This window comes from Phascolarctos cinereus, unplaced genomic scaffold (genome assembly GCF_003287225.1).
Source record: "Phascolarctos cinereus isolate Bilbo 61053 unplaced genomic scaffold, phaCin_HiC Scaffold_2;HRSCAF=192, whole genome shotgun sequence".
In the NCBI taxonomy this organism is placed as follows: domain Eukaryota; kingdom Metazoa; phylum Chordata; class Mammalia; order Diprotodontia; family Phascolarctidae; genus Phascolarctos; species Phascolarctos cinereus.
The window spans coordinates 223,942,020-223,963,575 of record NW_027555625.1 but is presented as its reverse complement, the minus strand read 5'-3'; the positions used below and the strand labels follow the sequence as shown (position 1 = coordinate 223,963,575).

Genomic DNA, 21,556 nt, shown 5'->3' with positions numbered 1-21,556 from the left:
ACAAGTTAAAAAGGACCTTGGAGATCTTCTAGCCTAAATCCCCTACTCAATGCAAGAATTCTCTCCTGACTGATAGTCATCCAGCCTCCTTTTAAATGACTCTATTGATAAGGGAAGCTGGTGGATAAACAGAACCATAAAATAAGGCTGTCCATTGCATCACTGGGGGTTGGGAGGAGAGAGGAAGAAAAAAAGGAGGAAAGAATAATAATGGCTAATGTTTATATATTTGGCAAGCACTTTCCTCACAACAAAGGAAAGAGATAGGTAGTATTATCTCTATTTTACAGCTGAAGAAACTGAGGCGGAGAGGCTAATCAGATAGCTCATACGTTAAAAGGGATTTGCTCACCCAGGTCTCTTTACATGAATAGCTTTTTAAGAAAGAAGGAAATAATGTCCTCATCCTTGTGGTTGTTCAGAGTCCTACTCTACAAAGTCCATGGGGTTTTCTTGGAAAAGATACTGTAATAATGGTTTGCCATTTCCTTCTCCACTGCATCTCCATCTTATAGACAAAGAATTGAGGCAAATTGGGGTTAAGTGACTTGCCCAGGGTGACACAGTGTCTAAGGCCACATTTGAACTCTGATCTTCCTGACTCTAAACCTAGTGCTCTATCCACTGCACCACCTAGCTGCTCCTAGGTCCTAGTGAAGTATAGAGGGGTGATATATTGGGCATTCCTAAGCAAAGACTGGAATCTGAAATTTAACTGCATGATGTAGCTACCAGAAAACCTAAAGTGACATGAATCTTGATGAAGAGAATCCAGAATAGGGAAAGTAATAGTCTTAATGTACTTGTACTAGTTAGACCAGACATGGAGTACCAAATGCAGACCAAGAGTACTGGGGACACAGACATTCTGGGTGGAGCAAATTCAGAAAAAGGTGACAGGGTGGAAGCAATAAAAGGTAGGGAGAAAGTAAATAGAGTATTTTAAGGGCTGTCTTGTTGAAATGACTAATTAATGGAACTTATAGGGAAGCGAATAGCACAAAATCAAAGAGTTTTAGGGTTGGAAGGGACTTTCATACAGTCTAAACTTACTTTACATACGAAGAAACTGATAGAAAACTAAGTGGCTTATCTAAGGTAACAAAGCTAGCTAGGCGTACTGCCTCCATTACAAGTCAGGCTCCTGTCTAATTCTCCACTGCAGCATACTTTGGCTCCAGTTGAATACCAGGAAGAGCATTCCAACAACTAGAACTATACAAAGGGCAGAATGGACAGAGATCATGAACTCCTCGGGCAGAGAATCTCAGAACTGGAAAGGGCTTCTCATTTTCCATTGTGGGTAATGTCATATCACTCAGGTTCACAACCCTAGAGCCATCTTTAACTTTGCACTCATCTTCATCCTCCCACCACCCAAATCCAATCAGTTGCCAAATTTTTGTTTCTATTTCCAGAAGATTTCTCTCATCTATTACCTTCTCTCTAGTCATAGTTCTACTCATAGTTCTAGTTCTGTCCCTTATCACCTCCTTCCTGGACCACTGCAATAGTTTCTTAATTGTTCTTCTTGCCTTTTCTCTCCCCACTCCAATCCACATTGTACACCTTTTTTTTTCTGACCACTTCACTCCCTTGCTCAACAAACTCACGCTGGGTTCTAATTCAGTTTCAAATTCCAGTCTGAAGGCAGCTAGTGGCACAGTGGATAGAGAAACAGAAAAATTGGAGTTAAAACCTGATCTCAAGACACTTAGTCACTTAGCCTTTTTTGCCTCAGTTTTCTCATCTATAAAATGGGGATACCCCTGCCTCACAGGGTTGTTGTGAGGATCAAAATGTGATATTTGTAAAATCACCGAGCACCGAGTAGCACATTATAGGTGCTAATTTAAGACAAAGGGACCATCAGTGGACCAAGAGCCGAAGGTGGCCAGCGGCGACGGCAGTCCCTTTCGAGCCTTATTATACATTATTCCCTTTCATGAACTCTATTTTTCCAGCCTTATTTTCCACACGTACTAGCTGTGTGACCCTGGGCAAGTCATTTAACGTTGTTTGCCTCAGCTTCCTCATCTATAAAATGAGCTGGAGAAGGAAATGGCAAACCACTCCAGTATCTTTGCCAATAAAACCTCAAAAAGGTGTCATGAAGAATCACACTGAAGCCACTGAACTACGATTTTCCAGTCAAATTGGCCTTCTTAATGTTCCTCACATACCACCAACATTATCTCTCATTTGCAGTCCCAGTTCACTTGAACCTTAGAATTCCAAATTTCTTTCAAAGTTAAGCTGTGGAACCTTTTACTGAAGTCTTTCCGGATCTCCCCCCCGCTACTAGTGCTCCTCCCACTTCACCCCACGCCCTCTACCCCTCCCCCCCCGCGCAAAAAATTTTTACACGTGTGTGTGTGTGTGTGTGTGTGTGTGTGTGTGTGTGTGTGTGTGTGTGTATTTACGAAATGGCAGCTTCAGTCAGGGCAGACCTGGGTTCCTTTTTGACACATACTGGCTGCTGTGTGACTGGGCAAATCACTGACGTGTTCTATGTTACTCGCTAGGATTCTAAACTGAAGAGAATCTGCCGATTTCCTCATCCAAGACTTTTCATTAACAATGTAATCACAGATCAGTTTCTATCCCTATGTTTTGTATATACTTAACATAGCAGGTTGAAGTTAATTGCTACCACAGGTACAAGAAGTCCCCTAAATAGAAAGTAAGCTCCTCTATTGCACGGAGTTCATCTTTTATAAAATTCTGTTTCCTCAGAGCCTAAACCAGAGCCTGGTCCATACATAGGAGCCCTTAAAAACTCTTGTCAATTGATAGACTTTTGAGGTCTTCTAGCAACAGGCAGGAAGGGGCAATGGGAAGAGCACTGGATTTGGAGTCTGGAAGCCAGGGTGAGGGTCTGCAAATCGCTTACTATACATTATTTCAGATGAGTCTAAGAACCACCTCAAAATAAGCACTGAGATAATAGCATGTAAAGTGTTTTGCAACTCAAAGCGCTAAGTATTAGCTATTATTATTAGCCCCATTTTGCTGCTGAGGAAGAGGCTAATAGAAGGTGGGTGACTTGTCCAGAGTCACCTAGGTGGTAAGTTTTTGTTTGCACCACCAGCTCTTAGCAGAGCCCTTAATAAACACTGATTTCTTGGAGTGGAAGAGTCCGGATTCAAATGTATGCCTTCTACTCAAGCAAATGCAGCACTCTTCACTACCCTCCGGTGTCCCCCGTCTTCCTTCTCCTCCGCCTTGGAGGCAAATGGAATCCTATTGGATCCCGGGTTTCTCACTTGATGAAGGGCGGGGAGAGGAGGCAGTAAGGCTGGGCGCGTGAGTAAGCAGCAGGCAGCCAGGGGAAGGAGGCGGCTCTCGGGACGGCACGCGCCCAGCCCCAGCTAGAGGCGCTCCGGGTGGGGAACGGAAGGGGGAGGGGAGGGAGAAATGCGCGCGCCGCGCGGTGCAGTCGGGTTTTGGCGGCCGCGGGTTGGTGCGTCATGATGGCAGCACTGCACGCGGCCCGGGGCGGGGCCGCGAGCGGGCGGGCGGGGCGGGGCTGGAGGGTCGGTGGAGGGGGAGGGGGTTAGGAGGAGGAGGAGGAGGAGAACATGGCGGCTGTGCAGAGCTGCTGAAATCCTCGTTCCTCACGGCCAAAGGAACGAGGATTGAGCTGTGATCCGCTCTCCGCCCTCTCATCGTGAACCCCCCCGTCCTTCCGAGCAGTGGCCTCTCTCTACCCCTACTAAACCTCCCACCTCCCCCTAGGGCCTCAGTCTCTCCCTGCGCTGAGGGAGAGCGAGCGAGGGCGCGCACGCCCGAGTCTTCCTTCATCCCTGCCCCCCCTCGGGGGTGCGGGGGAGGGGAGAGGGGCCGAGCGGGGACCCCGAGGGACCCTGCGGGACTCCGTAGGAGGAGGGGGCTGGGCTCCCGCCGCTGGGGGCCTGGCGGGCGGCAGGCGCCAGCGCTGAGGCGGCGGCTGTCAGCGGGGCCGTCAACGGGCCCGAGAGCCGAAGGTGGCACAGGCGGCGGCGGCCGTGGCGGCAGGTGAGCGGTGCTGAGCGAACGGAGCTCGGGGTGGGGTGCAGCTGTCACGGGCGCCTGGCGGCGGCGGCGGCGGCAGCAGCGGCAGCGGCGGCTGAGCGAGGCCCGAGGGGCGGGAGCAGCTGGTCCTTCCCCCTCTCTCACTCCCTTTTCTTCTCTAGCTCCCTTCGTTTCCCTCCTCCACCCCTCTCCTCCTCCTCCTCCTCCTCCTCCTCCTCCTCTTCCCCGAGGTCTCCCTTTCCCCTCGCTCGGCTCCCGAGGGTGGAGGTCGCAGCTGTCAGGGACACCAGCTGGGGGCAGCTCGGGGTGTGGAGGGGGGAGAGCGCTAGCGCTGCAAGGGGCGGCGGGAGGAGGAGGAGGGCTGGCAGCCTGAGGCCGATTTTCTCGTCGCCCTGATTAACTGGGACGCGTCCGTCCCCGTCCTGGGAAGATGTTCTTTGGACCCCGCCGGTCCCCGGGGGTGGGGAGCGCTAGGTGAGCGCCGCTTGCCTCTGTTCTATTAAAGGGGACGGCCTCGTGACTAATGGGCTCCCCAAACTGGACAATGATTTCTTACCCTTTCGAGAAAACCTAAGGGAGAATGAGATCTCTCAGGTGCACACTAGGAGGCGAGAGACCACTTCCTAGAGCAGCGTGACCTTGGGCAAGCCACTTAACCTACCTGGGTCTCAGTTGCCTTGGCAGCAAGTTGGGAATAATGATACCTTTTTTGACATGACAAGGGCCTACACCCTCTTGAAGTCTTTTCTTCTCTGAGATACATAATTTTTTGTCGGCTAAAGGGGCTTCTAGAGACACTTCCTTCTGTCCTCTCTGGATGAGGAATATTGTAAGTAGAGGTGTGTAGGAACATGAGATTTTGTTGTTGTTATTTGTATTGTGTTGGAAGGATTTGGGTGGGAAAACAAAGATTCTGGCTCATCAGCTGAGAAACTAGCTGGTTGCTTGTTGGTTCAGTCCAATCTAATAATCACTTAAGAAGTGCCTACTCTGGCCCAGGCACTGGTGCTAGGGATACATGGATGCTTAGTAACAGAAACTGGTAAAAAAAGAAGGTAATGGGGAAATGTAGATTGGGGGTGTTCTCAATTTTTTTGTAATTTGGTAGTGTCTGGGCTGATGCTAGTAAAGTGCAGTAGTGATCTGGCTAGTTAATGACTGAAGTATGGAAACCAAGAGAGCTGAGTTCAAGTCCTATTTCTGTCATTTAGCCATTCATCCTTATGACCTTGAGGAAGTCATTTAATCCATCAACATCTCAGATTTCTCTGAAATGAAAGGATTGCACTAAACTGATATCCCCTTCTATTGTAGCTATGCTAAGAAAAATGCAGGTGTGAAAGTGAAGGTAAAAGTAGATGGTATTCTGAGGTGAGAGATGTTATGGTATGGTGGATATGGGGGAATGTTATCAAGTCAATCAGAGATGAATTAAAAGATTACAAGCAGCTAGGGTCCAGTTGGGGTTAGAAATTTGCAGTAGACTCAGGGCTGCTGAAGGAAGTAACAAAACTGACTTATGGAGTAGGAATGGAGAAGAGGTTAGGTAGGCAAACTTAGTATTTAGCAGGTGGAAGAAAAAGAGGATGAGAAAGTTAAGGGTGTTAAGGGTGGAGGTCACTGCCTTGCTGAAACAGTTGATTATAGGGACAAGACACTAAAAAGAGGAAAGGTGAAGTTACAGTATTCAATCAGTGAAGAAGCATTTAATTACTTACTATGTGTCATGCACTGGACTAAGTGGTGGGAAGACAGAGAATGGTATAACACCATCTCGGCCTTCAGTAAGCTCATATTCAAATTGGGAAGAGAGCATGTGAGTAACTGTACATTTTATATATATATATATAGTAAATGTAAGGGCTTCTAGATATATATAGTAAAAGTAAGGGCTTCTTCCCAGGGAAGGCACTAACAGTGAGGACAAGGAAAGGCCTCTCAAAGAAGGTGGGATTTGGTCTGAATCTTGAAGGAGGCCAAGAGGCAGAGACGAGAGAGAACATTTTCAGACATGGGGGACAGACTCTGCAAAGGCAGAGTTGGGAAATGGAGTAGTATCTTGCTGCAGAAATAACAAGGATGGTAGACTGAGAATAGGAAAGATTGATGCTCCAGTGGTATGAAGGTGAAGAGTAAGTTTAAGAATCCTATAGATAAGATTAATGATGATGCTGATGATGATAGTAATAGCTAGCATTTATGTAGCACCTACTATGTGCCAAGTACATAAATGTAAAATGAACTGAAGAAGAACATGGCAAATCTCTGCCACTAAAACCTTCAAAAAGAGGTCACAAAGAGTCAGATAAGACTGAAACAACTAAACAATAACAATATGCCAGGCACTGTGTTAAGTGCTTTACAAGTATTATTTCCTTTGGTCTTCACCTTGGGATAAAAGAGCCATTATTATCTCCATCGAAGATTTATTTCCCAGTTAAGGAGAGTAAGGCAAACAGAGGTTAAATGACTTGTCAAGGGTCACAACTACGAAGGGTCTGAAATTGAGTTTGAACTCAGGTCTTCCTAACTCTAGGCCTGCATTCTATTCATTGTGCCAGCTAGCTGCCTAGATTGTGATCAAAGGTGAATTTGTGTTCTGTATCTTGAAGGTGGGACAATTTCTGCTGATAATAAAGTTTCACCAATTCAGTTCTGCAAATGTTTAGCATATGGTGGCCATGTGCTAGGCAGTGGTGATACAAAGACAAAAATATTTCCTACCTTCAAGGAGCTTACAGTAGTATACTGTTTTGTGTAGGTTTAAACAAAATATCCTTGTGGATGGCCTTCATTTATGGTAGAATACTGTGTTTCTGAATTCTTTGCAAAAGAATTTTTAATATTTTAAGATATCTCATGATAATATTATTATGATTTGTGTTTTATTGGTAAGTAATAATTAAAAGAGAGGAGTAACCTGTGGAAATGATCATCATCTTTAAGAATTTGAAAGACTTGTTTTGCTTGGCTCTTGAGGACCGAAATAGAGGGAATTGGGTGGAAATGTCAGAGGCAGACATTGGCTTCTTCATTATTAAGAAATGCTTTCTAATACTTCAGATTGGTTACCCTTTGGAAGTAAGGAGTTCCCCATCTCTGGAAGGCTTCTGGTAGATTCTGTAAATGATATTCTTATCCATGTATGATTTGGATTAGTTGACATCTGACTTAGAGTTTTTATTTTATTTTTCAATAAACAAGCATTTGTTTTCTCTCCCTTTACCCTCAATTCAAAAGGAAAACAAAAACAAAACCTATGTAACAAATATGCATAGTGAAGCAAAACAAATTCTCACCATTGTCCATGACCAAAAATGCAGATTTCATTCTGAATCTTGAATCTGTCTCCTCCCTTATCTCTGTTACTTTTCCAATTTATATACTCTGGTTTTGTGTATGCCATTGAGAGCTTGGCTTTGAGAAGACAGAATTAGCTAGGAAGCTCTTGTTCAAGTCTGTTTCTGACTCATACCAGCTATGTGATTTAGGGCAAGTTATCTAACTTCTCAGTGCCCCAGGCAACTGTGAGATTTTAAGTTTCAAAGGTGTTTACAACAATTGGTAGAGGAAGTTCCTCACCTGTAATTCCATAAATTAGTGAAATCTCAAATTAGGTTTTTTAAAAAAGCCTCTGTGACAGAGAAAGCTTTCAATTAGGGTGGGGAGAAAAACTTGTCAATATCTTGATTCCTTTCTTTATGACCTTTTTAGTTTTTTATTGATGGTGTTAGTAGTTGAGGCTATTGAAGATGTAACTGTCTTAGTGAAAAATGTGGAATTTAAAGGCATGGTGATGTTCAATAAAAGGTTCTTAAAACTTTGGATATTGGTTTCCTTTCCTTGATGATAAGGGTGAATTATGGGGGCACTTTATCTATTTGGGATGATTCCTTGTTGCTTTTTCTCTTTTAGTTAGTGAATGAATTCAGCAAATAGTTTTTGACTTCTGTGTGCAAAGCAAATCCTCAAATGCTAGAATAATACATTACTGAAAAGAAGACCAAAGAGTTCTGAATGTTTAAAAAGAGGCATTTTATGCAACTGTTAAGAGTTAAATTTGCTTGGGGGCTGCCTCATGTTTTGGGAGTGGTTCAAGGTTTATTCTTTAAAAAAAAATCTTGGCCAAAGGGGCCCCTCAGCTTATTTCGCAGACGTGTATGATGTGGGAAGGGGGTCAGATTTCTTCATATTGAGAATAATGTGAAAGGAAAGTTTTGTGTATATGTTTGTTCTTTGACATTTAAAATTACAAATTGTTTTTGGTTAGTAGTGATGAGATTTTGCCCACTGAAATGTTTTATGAGCAGAACTCAAGTGTCTCCCCCCTACCATGAGCAGTCTCAAAATAATATATTGGCTTTTAATGAAGATAAAGTTAAAAACAGGTACATTTAATTCAGGCCCAAGACTTGTTAAGGGCAAAAACTTGTGATTGCAGACAAAATAATACTTTTTTCCCTTTCTATTTGTTTTCCAAAATGTTTTTTGGCTAGAGGGAAGAAGACTCATAATTCAGAGAGAGAATGAAATGCTGTCTAGTAAAGAATCTCTGCCTGTGAGACCTAAACTGGTGCTTGGTTCCTGAAATTTTTCCTAGGCTTTGTGCTACATTTCCATTAGCCCTACTAGCATAAGCACAGTTTGATTTGTGAGAAACAAAACTTCAATTTTACATGGTTTATGGCTAACCCTTCTCCTATTTCTCCCTGTGAAAATGTGGAGGATTGTGGGTTTTAAACTGCTTTTTTGTCTACTTTGAGCCAGGGAAATAGTTCTGCTATGTACTCTGTGTGTGTGTGTGTGTGTGTGTGTGTGTGTGTGTGTGTGTGTGTGTGTGTGTATAGAGGCTCTGGTTTTGCAGCTAATGGTTACTATTCTACTTATGTCAGGGGGATATCGACAGTGAGTTTTTTTTTTCTGTCCTCCTTTCTGCCAGCAGTTGTATTTTTCCCAATTCTTATGTTTCAGTTCTAGAAATCTGGGCTGAAAACAGAAGCAGCAGATTGTAACAGTCCCAGAAATTTGCTTATGCCAGAATGCTGTAATGCTCCAGAGGTGCTGTTGGTATCCTGCTATCAAACTTTAATTTTTTTGAGTTACTGTTTCCTAAGTTTCCTAAGTTAACCCTTTGTTACATTGGAAAATTAGGTTGCCACAATGTCTAATGTATGTGGCTTGATTTTTTATAATATGGAGAGATAAAATAAATAAAACTAAATGCTTTGCAACTAGCATAATCTGCATGTATTCTTTATACATAGTAAAAAGTTTTCTGAGTGATGAGGTCAACATAGAGATCAATGAAATGGTAGTGCTAAAGAGGCAAGTGTGGAAGAATGCGATATTTCTCAAAACTTTGTTTAGTTGTTTTTTGGATTTTGTTTTTTAAATTTTTGGTCTAGGTTGGGGGCTAAGTTTATAGAGGGAACTTCCAGTGTGGTATCTTCCTCTACTAATGCAGATCTTATAGCTTATTGAATTGTTTTGGGCACTGACAGGGCCAGTCTATATTCATACAGCTGATGAGTGTCAGACTGAACTTGAATTCAAGTCTTCTTGACTCTTAAGGTCATTGCTTCCTCCACCATGACAAGCTGCTTCTCTTTGGCATACTACATGTAAACAGTTAATTGTCTTCTTCAGAGACCTTTCTCTCTGCTTTCATTTTCCTCATAAGTCTCTTGTGACTGCACATTCCCTTTCCTTTGTTTTCCTTTGACTATCTGGAATTATCTGACCATGGTTCTGATCATATTAAGTTTGGTCCATTGCATCCTGAGTGAGAAGATCATCATGGAGCACAATATTCAATCAGCAATCATATATTACATGCCTACTGTGTTCCAGACACTATATTAGAGGGATTCAAAGACAAAAATGAAACAATCCCTCTCCTCAAGTAATTTGTATTTTCCCTTTAGGGTAAAATATACACATACAAATAAATACAGACTGTCTGTCTGTCTATCTATCTAAATGTAACTTGGTAGATGGAGTCAAGAAAGGTCTTGTGTAGGTTCCACTAGAGCTTAGCTCTGAAGACCCTTAAAAGGCAGTGTGGTATAGTGGAAAAATCAAAGGACCAGAATTAAAGTTCTGTCGCTAATGTTTACAACTAGTGTGACATTGGGCAAGGTCACTCAACCTCTGGGACCAGATTTTCTTATCTATAAAGTGAAGCATCTGAACTATGTGGCTTCTAATGTCCCTTCCAGCTCTTGACCAGTATTCTTATGACATAGGTGATGAGTCAGCAGAGGAGATTGAGAAGTAGTCAGACAGGTAGGAGGATAATCAGGAGAGCTGTCACAAAATGTCAGAGAGTCCGACAGTATTCAGGAGAAGATTGTAAACGTTATCAAGTGCCATAAAAGATTAAGAAGGATAAGGATTTAGAAATGTTAGGATAATACATTTAAAAAGGGCATTGGATTTAGCATTTGAGATCTTTGGTGACTTTGAAAGCAATTTCAATTCAGTGAGGTCCCAAGCCAGATTGCAGATAGTTGAGAAATGAGAGGCAGAAAGTGAAATCAGTCTGCAGAAGAGGAACATTTTTCTGGTCTTTTAGCTGTGAGAGATATAATGAAATGTTAAGTATGGAGGACACCTAGGCTTCTTTGTAGGCAGCAGGGAAAGATGAATGACCAGCATTTATGTTGTTTAGGAGATTCTTAGGATTCCCGTAGCAGTTGCCATGGCATTAGTAATTTCTTGTTGAATATGGTAGTCACAAAGCCATTAAGTAGTTTCTTGGGTTCTTTGAGCTGTTCCATCTGGTATCTCTCCTTACCCCATCCCCCTTTTAAAAATTAACACCCTTTTACCCTTCTTGTAGTTCTGGGCTATATGAGCATAGTTGGGACTCAAATGACTTGGCATAGGAAGGAGAGTCATTGGAATGTCTATTCCATTTGCAAATTTGAAGAGTTATGCTCTTGCTTACTTGTTTGCTGCACCAGGAAAAGTATTCCTGCCTCTGCTTTTCTTCTTACAGACTAATCAGATGTGTTAGAGTAGAAGCCAGTGGGTCACTAAGATGTATTTTGTGACTCCTAGGCTTGCTAATTCTGACCTTTTTTGTTGTTGTTGTTGTTGTTGTTCAGAGCTAATTTTTAATCACATTGAGTAGTAACTTTTTTAGGTTCAGACCTTTCCCTGTTGTTTGCTGTGCCTTTGGATGAATGAATGAATGAATGAATAAAGCATTTAAGAGCTAACTAAGTGAAAAACACTATGCTAAGTGATAAGGATATACATAGAAAAGTAAGACAGTTCCTGCTCTTAAGGAGCTGACATTCTAATAGGAGAGACAACACATATGGAAAGTTTCAGCTTCAAATCATTAGGATGGATATTTTGGTCCTTATAGAGCAACAGCAAAGCAACTGCCTCTTATTTGATGTAATTGTCATTGATAAAAATCTTACCATTTTGAACCGACCACAATAACTTTCTTTTCTTGGTGTTCAGTAGCTTTGGCTTTAACACTTGGAGGAGTAGTGGCCAGACTGCACCTCCACAAAGATTGCTTTCCAGGGTGATGGCTGAGGGCACTAGGCTGGAAACATTGCTTTTCTCAAGGCTCTTGGGCTCAGGGTCCTGGCCTGTTCCTCTCAGGGTTTGAGGGGAGGTGGTGGTCAGGGTGGTGGTGGTGGTGGTGATTTGACCTGCCAGGAACATGTTGCATCTACTTTCTTCCTCGAGGTGCTTTGCTGCCTTTAGTTAGGCTGACTTGTCTACTGTGTGGGTAACAGTTGGCATGGGAATGGTTGAGTGGTCACTCGCCATTTACTACCATCCTAACCTGTTTTTGGAGATTCTTGGGATATGTGTGATTTTGCTCTCTTTATGAGTTGGTTCTATAAATTTGGGCAAAAAGATGTGTATGGAGCACTTGGAACTTGTATATAGTAGAGAGATAGCTAGTTGTGCCTCTAGCTCAAGTTGAAGCAGTTAGCACAGTGTCTGGCTGAGTGCTGGGGATATAATGAAATAGAAAATAGTCCCTGACCTCAAGGAGTTTACAGTCTAATGAGGGGGAGATAACACACTGAAGGAAAGGAGTGTGAAGTGGGGAAGGAACCTGGCTCGGGGGGCATTGTATTTTGAAATCAGGCAGAGCAGCAGATGCAGAATGGAGTGAGTCAGAAAGGCCTGTTTCCTGCCACCTATAAAGAAAGGCATGGGGAGGAGTTTGGTACTTCACCCTCCAGCCCTCCAATCAGAGGGCAAAGGAGGCTGAGGGATGTAATATCAATCAAGACTTGAATTAGCAGCATGATGATGAAATTAGAGGTGATGAACATAATTTGGGAGAGGCAATACCTATATAGATACAACTTCAGAAAATCAAGTGGAATAGATGAGTGCTTATCCCCAAATCCCTAACAGTTTTATGCCACTGCAAGGACTGCTGTCTGTGGAGAATCCCATCTTGTTTTACCTTAGCTTCTGAAGAAGGAAATAATTGATGCCAAGACAAAAGCTATAGGTTGCTATGGAATCTTTTTTTTCTTATTTTATTTTTTCCTCTCAATTACATGTAAAAAATTTTTTTTCATCCTTTAAAAAATTTTAACTTTGAAATTCTCTCTTTCCTCTTCCCCCCTCCTTGAGAAGGCAAGCAATCTGGTACAGATCATACTTCTGTAGTCATGCAGCTTTGGAATCTTTTGAACTCTATGACTGTCTATTTCATAAGTTAGAAGGACCTCTATTTATAGTGGTAAGATGAAAATTGATAACTTAATTACCTCTGATTACAGAAGGGAGGATTTGTTGTTTTTTTACTCCTCTTAATTTTTCCTTCCCTACTACATATTAGACATCCTTGTAATCATATTTTATCCTGATAGTTATGCCTGTTATCATTGGCTTAATCTATTGGTTTGTTCTAGGAGGGATACTTGTAAAGCACAAAGGTAGGTTTATAAATCTAGAGGCTTAGTACACTGCCTCTGTGGAATAGACAAATTGAACTGACAATCAGATACATCTTCTGAGGTAAAATCCATCTCATTGGTCAGATTTTAAGTCAGAACTTAGGATACTTTTTCAAAGCTCCCTATTAAATTCTTTTTTTTCCCTTTTTTATGAGAAGAGTTTATTAATTTATTTTGATTCATCAGCAATCACTTCCATAAGCTTTTGAGTTTTACAGTTTTCTCACCCACCTTTGCCTCCCTTCCCAAGATGGCGCACAATCTGATATAGGCTATACATATACATTCCTGTTAAACGTATTTTCACATTAGTCATGTTGTAAGAAAGAATTAGAACCAATAGGAACCACAAGAAAGAGAAAAAACAAAACAGAAGAAAAAAATAGCTAATAGTATGCTTTGATCTACATTCAAATTCTGTAGTTCTTTCTTTGGATGTGGATAGCATTTTCCATCATGAGACCTTTGGAGATGTCTTAGATCTAGCATTGCTGAAAAGGGCTAAATCTATCAATGTTAGTCATTGAACAATGTGGCTGTTACTGTATACAACATTCTCCTGGTTCTGCTCACTTCACTCAGCATCATTCCATACAAGTCTTTCCAGGTTTTTCTGAAGTTCACCTGCTTATCATTTCTTATGGTACAATAGTATTCCGTTACATTCATATACCACAATCCCTATCACATTCTTGAGGAATATGCAAAAAAAAATTAGAATGTCCTCACTGCCCTTTAAATGTTAGTGTTATTTAAAGGCATGTAATTATGCTTAAGGATGGGAAATAAATCATGAATAAGATGGCTCTAGGCTCCTCTTGTTATGGCTGGTATAGTAATGTACCTTTTGTTCTCTTAGATTTACAAATTTAGAGTAATTTTCAGCTTTTGTCCTTTTTTTTCTAACATCATTTTAAACTAATTTTATTACCTACTTAGAAAGGATTACTGGATTGATAGATTAGGGAAACTGATACTTGCATTTTAACAAGGTGTTTGACAGCTTCTCACAGTGTCCTTGGGAAAAGATGGAGAAATATAGATTGGATGATAGTACAAATTGGCTGGACTTGTAACTGGTTAAATGACTGGAAGTAAAGTGTGTTGTTTAATGGATTGATGTCAGCCTAACAGGCTTCTCTAGTGTTACTTTGCTCTAGCACTTAAGTGCTAGCCTTTGGCCTCCTTTTTGATGACCAAAAGTTTTTACGTAACTAAATTTCTGTTTCATACATATGCATGATGGATTTCTCCAGTTTATTAGACTTTGGCAAATTTTAAAAAATAAAACAAATACACACAAAAAAGCAAACAGTCTCGTACACAACAGTGAAATGACAAAGGATGAGAGTAGCCTGCACTTTTACTGTAAGAGAAATAGAAATATTTTTAAAGGTCTTGATTCTTTTGGCTACAGGCTATTTATGTCTTTAAATACAGAAAAAAAGTTATTTTTTTAAATCACTTTACTTTTCCAAGTACCTAAGAACTGTCTTCATCCACCTCTGGCCACTTCTGAATTATATCCAGAATGTTATCAGTGAAGTCTCTCTAAAAGATGATTTCATCCTTCCCTGTAACTAAGCTACCACATGAGAATTTCTGAGAAAAAACCTTGCTGCTTTTTTAAGGTCAATTTTGAAAGTTGCAAGGCCATACACTCTTGTTATATATTTCTTCTTTGCTAGGAATTTTGGCTGTTGTAACCTTTTGGGGTACTGTCTTTTTTTGTGTGTGTGTTATTTGACTCCTTCCACCTTTCTTTTGCTTTTTCTTCTCTTTCTCTTCTGCCGTTTCTTGACATTCCTGATTTCCATGTTCTTAAGGTGAATTTTGTACAGTGAGTTTTGCAAACTCATTTGAAAAATTCTTCTCTAGCTACTGGCTCTAATTAGCAACATTACACCAACCAAGCAACATCATAGTACTCTGTTGATAATGAATAGTAAACATCCACAGTAAAGGACCTGAAGTGGATAGGTAATCTGTCTATGTCTTCTCAGGTCTCCTTTTCAGTTGGGAGCAGTAGACTCAGGAAAATCTGTAGCTATCTCACAAATACTACTGCAGCCACCCACACATGCAGCTCCAACCCAGGCCCAGAAGCCCAGCTTATTGAAGAAGCCAGGATGTCCCATGAGGCTGTTGGCCAGAGGAGTCTTTGGGGTTTTTTTTTTTTGGTAAAAATGCTTAACAGTGATTTGGATGGAAGATAAAAAGGGGCATGTGTAATTGGTAAAGTAATAACTAGTACTTCAGATGACAGTATAGGGATCCAGAAAGGGATCCTAAGGGATTGAGTAAATCATATCATCTCATATCAGTCAATATGGTGATGTTGGAGCCAAAAAAATTAAGTCATTCTTAAACTACTTTAATAGAAGAATAGCATCCACTCCAAAATAGATAGTGGATGGGTATTGGAACTAGACAAGAAAATTTCTTCTACTAATGCAGGTCAACGTCTTCTCTTCAAGTTATAGTTTTTGGGTGTTTCCTGGTGTAGCAGGCCTTGACTAAGGTCATATAGCTACTGTGTATCAAAGGTAACCCTTGAACCCAGATCTTCCCGACTCTAAGGTTGGCTTTCTATCCATTCCCTCCACCCCCACCCCCTTCCCCCATATGCTCCCAAAGTAGATTATAATTCTGATGTACTCTTTCCTAATCAAATCACATTTGGAGTATTGTGTTCTGCTGTCACATTTTAGGAAAGACATCAAGTTGTAGGGCAACTAGGATGGTGATAAGACTTCACAGTCTTGGGAATGGCTGAAGAAACTGGGAATATTTATTTGATCTATAAGAAGGGTGGAATATGATTACTGTCTTCAAGTATTTGAAGGATTGTCACGTGAAGGAGATTAGTTTTATTTCGCTTGGCCCAAGAGGTCGGAACTAGGACAGAATGGGAGGAAGTTACTGAGAATTGAGGTAGATTTCAGCTCCATATTAGGAGGAACTTCCTAATGAAGTTGTCCCAAAGTGGTATAGGTTGCCTTGGAAGTTAATGAGTTTCTTGTCACTGGAGGGTTTCAAACAGAGGCTGAAAAAACCACTTGTTGAGGATATTATAGAGGGAATTAATGTCGACATCTGAGGTTCTTTCCAACTTTCAAGATTCTGTGATGTAATTTAAATTCTATTGATTCTGTTCATGTGATTTGGGTTTTACCCCCCTCCCAGTTACACAGCTCACATTCATTTCTCTCGTCCTCATACCTGGATTAATGTTGATTCTTGTCCTCATATTTCCTTGCCTCTGGTTTCTTTGAGGGCAGCTAAGTGGCAAAGTGAATAAAGTGTCAGGCCTGAAGTCAGGAAGACATGAGTTCAGATGTGGCCCTCAGGCACTTAACTTAACTCACTAAAATGAGTTGGAGAAGGAAATGCAAACTACTCCAGTATATTTGCCAAGAAAACCCCAAGTGGGGTCATGAAAAGTCAGACATGACTAAAACGACTCAACAAAAGTCTTTTTTCTCTATTCCATGCTACAGTATAGCTGCTAAAATAGTCTTTTTCAAACACCTTTTATTATGGCAATTCTCATTCAACAGTGGTTTCCTTTTGCCTAGGATATCAAGTCTGAACTCCTCATCCTAGCATTTTAAGTTTTTTTTCTTTTCTAGGAAACTGTTTTCTCATTATTTTACTTATATAGAGTTCTTGTTAAACACACATTTTGCTTGCTACCTTCGCGAAACAACAACAAAACAGATTTGCTTCAGAGTCTTTTCATGTGTTGTTTTCCTTCAAAATGTAAATCAAACCATAACTCCTCCTGGTACTGGTCATTTTTATTCTAGATATTATATTGATCCAAACACTGGTTTTTCTTCTTTGTCAAACCTGAATGCACTCTGTATTTGCTGTTACTTTTTACTGTATACTTATGTATTTTTCTTTCAGTACAAGCTCCTTTTATGGGTGCAGCCTATTGCCAATTCAGCCTACTAAGTTAAATTAAGTGCCTGCTGTGTGCAAGGCCCTGTGCTAGACTGTAGTAATACAAGGACAAGGTGGTGAGGGCTTGAACCAAGGTGGTGGCTTTATGAATGGAAAGAAGGGAATAGATGTGATATGTTATGGAGATAGAATGGGCAAGACTTGGCATGATTGGAAGTCAGGAGAAAGTTGCAGATGATGACCAAGCATATTCAGAGAATCCCTATGTTTAGACTAAATAGCATTAATTTTCCCAAGTTAATTCAACAACAGTTTATTAACGTTTAAGGTTGCAAGGACAACAATGAGAAACAGTCCTTGCCCTCAAAGAGCTCATATTTTATAAAAAATTGTTTTATTTTTAGTTTTCACATCCACTTTTATAAGAGTTTGAGTTCTAAATTCTTTCCTCCTCCCTTCCCTTCTCTTTTCCCCCTCCCCAAGACTGCATGCAATCTGATATAGGATATATACATATACACACACACACACACAATCATATTAAACATATTTCCACATTAGTCATATTGTGAAAGAAGAATCAGAACAAAAGGGAAAAACTATGAGAAAAAAAAAGCAACAAAAAAGAGAAAACAGTATGCTTCAATCTACATTCAGATTCCATAATTCTTTCTCTGGATGTGGATAGCATTTTCTATCATGAGTCTTTTGGAATTGTCTTAGATCATTGCAATACTGAGAAGAGCTAAGTCTATCATGATAAAGTTGGTCATTGTACAATGTTGCTGTTACTTTGTACAAAGTTCTGGTTCTGCTCACTTCATTTCATCAGTTCATATAAGTCTTTCCAGGTTTTTCTGAAATCTGCTTGCTCATCATTTCTTATGGAACAATAGTATTCCATTACATTTATATACCACAACTTGTTCAGCCATTCACCAATTAATGGGCATCCTCTTAGTTTCCAGTTCTTTGCCAGCACAAAAAGAGCTGCTATAAATAGTTTTGTGCATGTGGGTCCTTTTCCCTTTTTAATGATCTCTTTGGGATACAGACCTAGTAGTGGTATTGCTGGATCAAAGGGTATGCACAGTTTTATAGCCCTTTGGACATAGTTCCAAATTAAGGAGCTCGTATTTTACAGAGATTGGGGGAGACAACATGCAAATCAATATGTACATCTAATATATACAGAGTAAATTGGAGGTAATCTCAGAGGGCAGGAATTAGCATTAAGGGGATCTGGGGAAGGCTTCTTGGGGAAGGCTTCTTGCGGAAGGTGGAATTTTAGCTTGGAATTGAAGGAAGCCAGGGAAGCTAAGAGGTGGAAATGAGGTGGGTGAGAATTCCTTATGGTACAACATGTAAAAATGCCCAGAGTTGGGAGATGAAGTGTATAGTGCAAGGAATAGCAAGGAGGGCCAGTGTCATTGGGTGTCAAATATAAAAGTGGGAAGGGATAAGTTTGTTATTAAGGGCTTTAAAAACCAAGGAGGATTTTGTGTTTGCTCCTGAAGGAAATAGGGAGCCATTAGAATTTATTGAATAGGGAGGTGACATGGTCAGACCTGGGCTTTTTGGAAGATTATTTTGGTAGCTGAGTGGAGGATAGGATGGAATGGAGGGAAACATGAGGCAAGGAGAAGGCAACTTCAGTATTCCAAGCTTAAGATTCTGGGGGCTTGTAGAAGGGTAAGAGACTTGTCAGGAAATAATGGGCCTGAGGTGAGTAGTTGTAGAGGTAGAATGATAGTACTTGGCAAAAGATTGTATATGGGAAAATGAGGGAGAGTGAGGAATTGAGCATGACACCTAGATTGGGAGCCTGGATAATTGGGTAGATTATGATCCCCTCAGATAAATAAACAACAAGGAGATTGCAAGAGAGTACTTAACAACTAAAGGGACTGGGAAAGGCTTTGAGTAGGTATTCTTACCTGAGCTGAGCCTTGAAAGAAGCTCAGAGTTCTTAGAGAAATAGGTGAGGAAGAGAGGACGTGGAGCATAGAAGGCAGTCAATAAACATTTTTTAAGCACCTGCTATTTTCCAGGCACTGGAAAAGTACTGTGCTAAGTCGATAGAAATAAGGAAAAGATAGTACTTGCCCTCAAGGAGGTTACAGTGTAATGCCGGAAAACCACACAAAAAGGAAACCCAAAAGGGGAGTGGGAGAGAAGGTACCTTGTTCATTCTGCACATGATAGAGCCCAGTCCACGGAGTGCAACTGTTGGGAAATGAAGAGTTAGTTGGCCTGTGAACCTCTTTAAATAGAGATTTGGGAAGGGGTTTTGTTCTGCCCTTTAGCCCTCAAACAGAGGGGCACAGAGTACTGAGGGTACTGAAGAAGTGTGAGTACTAAAGGTAATGTGATCTCAAAGGATAATGAGTTTCCTGGTAAAGAGGTTTCCTAGGAGCATAATGATGGTGGAGTCCAGTCCAAGCAATGCAGCTAAATACCAGTAGTCCAGAGATAGAATGCAGAGTTCAGAAAAGAGCAAGTTTGGGTTGTAGAGTACATGAAGGGAAATAGCATAAAATAAGTATGGAAAGGTAGGTTGGGGCAGGTTGTGGAAAATTTAAAATGCCACACTGAGAAATTTTTATATTTTATTCTGGAGACAATAGGAAGTCACTTTATATTTTTGAGGAGGAGAGTGATATAGTGAGATTTTCACTTTAGGAAGGTTATTTTGGCAGCTGTTCGTTAAGTGGGTTGGAGTGGGAGGTTAGAAGCAAACAGATCATTTAAGAGATAATTACAAAAGTCCAGTTTAGAGAGCCTGAAATTGGGTGGTTGTGTGATGGTGTGGAAGTATGAATGACAGGAAATGTTAACTGAGTAGATAGAGAGAGGGGGAAGAGTAAAGTAAGTGTGGGGATCACTGAATCCCTCACTTAAAGATACTCTAGCTATGATATCTTTATATCAGATGAGAACACCTCTACTGAATCAATCAAAGATATAATTTAGGTCCTTAGTTTGGAAGGAATGAAAGCTATTAGATGAAGAAATGCTTGACAGAGTTGGCTGGATACTGTCATACTAGACAGAATAAAAAGCAAGTCAATTCAGAACTTGAAGATTCCAGTGGCTAGCCAGCCTAAACTATCTAGTAAAGGAGATTGAGAAGAATGGTCGGAAAGATAGTTAGTAGAACCATGAAGGAACAGTGTCACAGAACCAAGAAAGAGAGAGTATGTAGGAGGGTGTGGATAGCAGTGTCAGAATCTTCAGAGAGGTCCAGGAGTGTCAATTAGGAAAGAATTAAGGCACCACTATTCAGCAGTGAGGGCCCCATGGTATTAGATAGACATAGATTTGTAGTGGACTCTATTAGCATGTGTTGCATGAATTCTTCTGGTAGTGTTCAGAGCAGAGACCTGTGTGGGTAACAAAAGTTTGGAATTTTGCAAGATATTAGTGGTGACAGGATAAAGGGACAATTGAACTGGTCATCTCTAGACTGAAGACTATGAAGGTAGGGCATAGGGATAATAGAACAGGAGAGGAGGAAGGGGTGGAGGGACTAGAGGCCAAAGTAAGGGTGAAGAACAGGTTTAAAAGAAATGTAGAGGGATGGAGGAAGGTATGGAAGGATAGGAAGTTAAGTGATCAAAGAGGGGAATGTTAAAATTCAGAATCATGATGATGAATCCCTCACTACTACCTTGCCACATTCTAACCCTGGAATACTTCTGCTTCAAACATGTTGACGGGGTACACCACACATTTGTTATCTAACCTAAACTGCACTCTTAATACAGCGAGGCAATTATTTTTTTTAAACATAATTTTTATTAATCTTTTTATTCTGAACTTGACAAATTGATAAAGATATAGTCCCATATATAAAGAATAGAAAAAGGAATATGCAGGAAACCCTTGCACAGTCCATATAGCTTGAATTTTTTTCAAAATTATATGATTAGTTTAACACATTTTTTATCTCTCACTCTCTCTCTCTCTCTCTCTGTCTCCGTCTCTCTCTCTCTCTCTCTCTCTCTCTCTCTCTCTCTCTCTCTCTAAGTATGCTTTCATCTGCATCCAGACTCTATAATTCTTTCTCTGGATGTGAATAGCATTTTCCATCGTGCATCTTTTGGAGTTGTCTTATATCCTTGCATTGCTAAGAAAAGCCAAGTCTACCAAAGTTAGTCATTGCACAGTGTGGCTGTTACTGTGTACAGTGTTCTCCTGGTTCTGCTCATTTCACTCAGCATCAATTCATATAAGTCTTTCCAGGTTTTTCTGACGTCCACCTGCTCATCTTTTCTTATAGCACAATAGTATTCCATTACATTCATATACCACAACTTGTTCAGCCATTCCCCAATTGATAGGCCTCCCCTCAATTTCTAATTCTTTGCCACCATGATAAGAGCTGCTATAAATATTTTTGTACATGTGGGTCCTTTACTCATTTTTATGATCTCTTTGGGATACAAACCTAGAAGTGGTATTGCTGGGTCAAAGGGTATGCACATTATAGTCCTTTGGGCATAGTTCCAAATTGCTCTCCAGAATGGTTGGATCATTTCACAACTCCACCAACAATGCATTAGTGTTCCAATTTTCCTGCATCTTCTCCAACATTTTTGTCATGTTAGCCAATCTGATAGGTGTAATGTGGTACCTCAGAATTGTTTTGATTTACATTTCTCTAATCAACAGTGATTTAGAAC

General features: G+C 40.8%; 1 protein-coding gene and 1 pseudogene across 11 annotated transcripts in view; one reads left to right on the top strand and one right to left on the bottom strand.

Moving 5' to 3' along the window:
- Positions 1–3,551: 3,551 nt before the first annotated feature.
- The window catches only part of NCOA1 (nuclear receptor coactivator 1), a 213,862-nt gene continuing 195,857 nt past the window's right edge, over positions 3,552–21,556 (top strand). For all 11 annotated transcript variants that reach the window (XM_078149820.1, XM_078149819.1, XM_020983963.2 and 8 more), the window contains exon 1: positions 3,552–4,017. The gene's annotated coding sequence lies outside the window, so the exon portion shown is untranslated. The remainder of the gene's footprint in view (positions 4,018–21,556) is intronic.
- On the bottom strand, positions 14,424–15,100 carry LOC110206700 (density-regulated protein pseudogene; annotated as a pseudogene).